We start from the raw sequence: 4,497 nt of genomic DNA, 5'->3' as shown, positions 1-4,497 counted from the left end.
AACAAGAGATTTTCGCTCCCCGACCACTCATATAAATAATGCCCTCAGTCACTGTGGACCTCCTTGCCTTGAATTGTATGTCTTCAGGGTGCACATCACTCCCTCATGTGGTGCTCTAAGGTCACAGATCTGAGAGCTGTCTTCTCTCCCATGAGAACATAAGCTCTGTGAAGGCAGGGCTTCATCTGTTCAGTTCGCTGCATTATCCCCCACGCTGAGAATAACACCGGCATAAAATAGGGCAGGAAATCTGTTGATTGGATCGTTATGAGCCGTTTAGAGCAGTCAGTGGATTTGTTCTTTTAAAACAATTGATGCATAGGGAATTCCCCGGAAGTCCAGTGCTTAAGACTTGGTGCTTTCACTGCCGTCTGTGGGTCCAGGTTCGATCCCTGATCGGGGAACTATGATCCCACAAGCCCCGTGGCAAAGCCCTAAAAAAAAAGGGCTTCCCTGGTGGCGCAGTGGTTAAGAATCCACCTGCCAATGCAGGGGCCACAGGTTCGAGCCCTGGTCTGGGAGGACCCAACATGCCGTGGAGCAACTATGCCTGTGCGCCACAACTACTGAGCTTGTGCTCTAGAGCCTGAGAGCCACAACTACTGAACCCACGTGCCACAACTACTGAAGCCTGGCGCGCCTAGAGCCCTTGCTCCACAACAAGAGAAGCCACCGTAATGAGAAGCTTGTGCACCGCAACGAAGAGTAGCCCCCGCTCTCTGCAACTAGAGAAAGCCCGTGTGCAGCAATGAAGACCCAATGCAGCCAAAAATAAAAAAAACATAGTTGGCATGGCATGTGATATTTTGTAAGATTAAGGTGTATAATGTGTTGATTTGATACATTTATATATTGTAATGTGATTAGCTAACACCTCTATTAATGTTACATATTTCTTTTTTTGTGGTGGTGGGAGTAATTATGATCCAGTCTCTTAGCAAGTTTGATATTTCTCTCTCTTTTTTTTCCTTGGCCATACCGCATGGCATGCGGGATCCCCTACCAGGAATCAAACCTGAGCCCCCTGCACTGGGAGGGTGGAGTCTTACCCACTGGACCACTAGCGAAGTCCCAAGTTTGATGTTTCTAATACGGTTTTGTTGTCTACAATCTCTATATCGTGTATTAGATCTCCAGGACTTATTTATCTACTGGTTGCAAGAAAGCACATTTTCTTTTTAGAAAGTTTCCAGAAACTGATAAAGGTGGGTCAGGAGAGAGTCATCCACAGAAGTTTCTAGGGTAGCTAAAGCAATTCAAGTCACTTCACTATGCGGGACTGGTTTTAGGGCCAGTTTGTGAGATATGCTGGTTACTCTTGTCTTGTAGTCCTTAGCCCTGAAATGTCTACTGCTGGTAGTGAATTCCTTAAGCCCACATGTAAGATGACACATTACCATGGTAATTCATTATCTCTCTTTTTCCTCTCTCAGATGAAGATGGAACAGTAGCCTGTATGTCCTGTCTGCTTTGTCTGAAAACAATGATGACTTCATCTGCTCCATCTGTGAGGTGAGGTGTCATTCTTTTGTGTCCCAGGCCCAGACATAACTCTTCAGAACTCTCATCCGGGGAACCAGCTCCATGGAAACAGTGACCAACGGCTTAAATTATGACACTTGAAGCAAATGTTGTTCTTTCCCTTTTATTCTTACCCAAACCTGCAATGAATCACATCTCACCTCCTCCATGAATGTCTTCTCCTTCTGGCCACACAAAGTCAGCAACTCGAGGGCCCAGAACCCACAGCAAGCACCTGTCAAAGCAAAGTCCTCAGTCATAGAACAGCTGAGCATTATTTATCTATAGCTGAAGATTCCCATGATGTATGTATGAGTATCAGCTGCTGCTGCTTCTCACCACCATGGTGGGGACCCGAAAATCCGGTGCTCATGGCACTGTCACTGTGACTCTCCTCCCCATCTGAGGGCACAGTTTGTACTTCAGAATGGTGGGGCTCCCCCTCTCCTTCTTAGCCCACTAGGCACTTTGGTGACCAGTAAACCCTGTCAAAACCAGGCTTTCTGTAGTCTTCTCCACTCAGATTGCCCCAAGACCCCGTCTCTCCTTTTAAACTGGCTTCCTAAATCCAGCCATAGATTACAAGCAGGTATTTTACTGCTCGACCCTGGCACTTGGTGTATACCTATTTTGATAACACTCATCAGGTTGGATCTTGCGTGATTTAAATGCCCCTGTAAACTATTTAAGAGCAGGGTTCATGTCATTTGTTTCTGTATCCCCATCACCAAGCACAGTGTCTGGCTGTGGCTCTCTGTAAATATTTTGGAATGAATGTATGAATATGTTAAGTAAAGAACAGTGTAGTTTTCCATATTTTCCTTTATTCATGAGCTCCCTTATGCACACATCTCTGGTTCATACCCTAGTTTGGTCTATATTCTAGGCACTAACTTTATACATATAATTTTTTTTTCTTTTCTTTTTTTTTTTTTTTTTGCGTTACGTGGGCCTCTCACTGTTGTGGCCTCTCCTGTTGCAGAGCACAGGCTCCAGACGCGCAGGCTCAGCGGCCATGGCTCGCGGGCCCAGCCGCTCCGTGGCATGTGGGATCTTCCCGGACCGGGGCACGAACCCGTGTTCCCTGCATCGGCAGGTGGACTCTGAACCACTGCGCCACCAGGGAGGTCCTATACATAAAATTTTTAAAACATGCTAATCATGCCCATTTATTTTATTATTTCTATTTTACACGTAAGAAAGTTGAGACCCAGAGAGTTTCTTTCCCATGCTCAGGTAGCTAATAAGTAGCTGAATTTCTTAGCTAAGGGTTTAAATCCTAGTCTTTTTGAGTCTCATTCTATCTTTCCCCTCACTATAAGGCAATGGTTCTCAAAGTGTGGACCACAGGCCCCTGAGTGTCCCTTAGACCCTTTTAGGGCTCCACAGGTCAAACTATTTTCATGAAATACTGACATTTTGGCCTTTTTCTTTTTTGACTGTGTTGACAATGCACCTTGATGCAAAGGCACTGGCACAGCAGTCATTGTATTCTTTACTGCCAGGCACTTGCAGTAAAAAACAACCACAAAACAGTCTACCTTTAAAATGTCCTGATGAAGCTATAAAAAGTAATTTTGTTAAATCTAGACCTTTGAGTGCACATCTTTGTAACATTATGTGTGACAAAGTGGACAGTTCACACAGAGCACTTTTGCTACATTCCAAAATACAGTCTTTGTCTTGAGGAAAATTATTGGTGTGATTGCTTGAGATGTGAGCTGAACTAGTTTTTTTCCTGGAACACCATATTTACTTAAAGAACAACTGACAGAAAAAACTATGGTTATTAGGTATTCGACAGAAATTTTTTGGCAAATGAATGGAATGAGCCTAAAATGTCCAGGAAACCAACTAGCAGTATTTATTGTCAATGATAATAATGGAGCTTTCAAAAGAAAGTTAGAATTGTGGAAAACTTGTTTCTGCCATCACGAATTTGACAGTTTCCCAAATACTTATAAACATTTCTGATGAGATTGATGGTGATGTTAACAAAGAGACTTATCTAATAAGGTACAATTAAATGTGTTAATGTTTGGAAGATCTAGATTTTCTAAAAGATGAATGATGTTACAATGCATAAGTAGAGGATCCATTCAAAATGCAAGATGGACCAATGGATTTTAATATAACAGAGTACGAAAAGTTCATTGATGTGGTTTAAGAAACTACAGCTTGTCAAGTTTGGGTATAGTATTTGAGAAGAATAGCCACAATTATCCTAAAAAAGCTATTAAAACACTCCTTCCTTTTTCAACTGACATTTCTGTTTGAGGCCAAATTTTTTTCATATACTTTAATCATAACAATACGTTGCAAGGACTTGAACACAGAAGTGCATCTGAGAATCCAACTGTCTTCTATTAAGCCAGACATTAAGAGATTTGCAGAGACAGAAAATGATGCCACTCTTCTCACTAATTTATTTTTGTCTTTTAATATGTACTTATTTTTCATTAAAGTATATTATTTATGTTAACATACACTGGGTTTTAAATTGTTTTGTTTTTTCGTTTTTTTTTTTTTGCGGTACGCGTGCTTCTCACTGTTGTGGCCTCTCCTGTTGCGGAGCACAGGCTCCGGATGCACAGGCTCAGCGGCCATGGCTCACGGGCCTAGCCGCTCCGCGGCATGTAGGATCTTCCCGGACCGGGGCACGAACCCATGTCCCCTGAATCAGCAGGCGGACTCTCAACCACTGCGCCACAGGGAAGCCCTAAATTGTTATTTTAAAATGAATTATATTCATTTAAAATTTTTTCTCAGTTTTAATTTTTTTTTTTCCTTTTTGGTCACGCTGCGTCGCTTATGGATTTTAATTCCCTGATCAGGGATTGAACCAGGGCCCTCAGCAATGACAGCACGGATTCCTATCCCCTGGACCACTGGGGAATTCCCTCAGTTTTAGTTTTTAATAAGGTCAATATTGATAGGTAGCTCAGAGCAGTAAAATTTCTTTGGGGGTCCTCAATC

This window comes from Stenella coeruleoalba, assembly GCF_951394435.1.
Source record: "Stenella coeruleoalba genome assembly, chromosome: 14".
NCBI lineage: Eukaryota > Metazoa > Chordata > Mammalia > Artiodactyla > Delphinidae > Stenella > Stenella coeruleoalba.
This window is presented reverse-complemented; position numbering follows the sequence as displayed.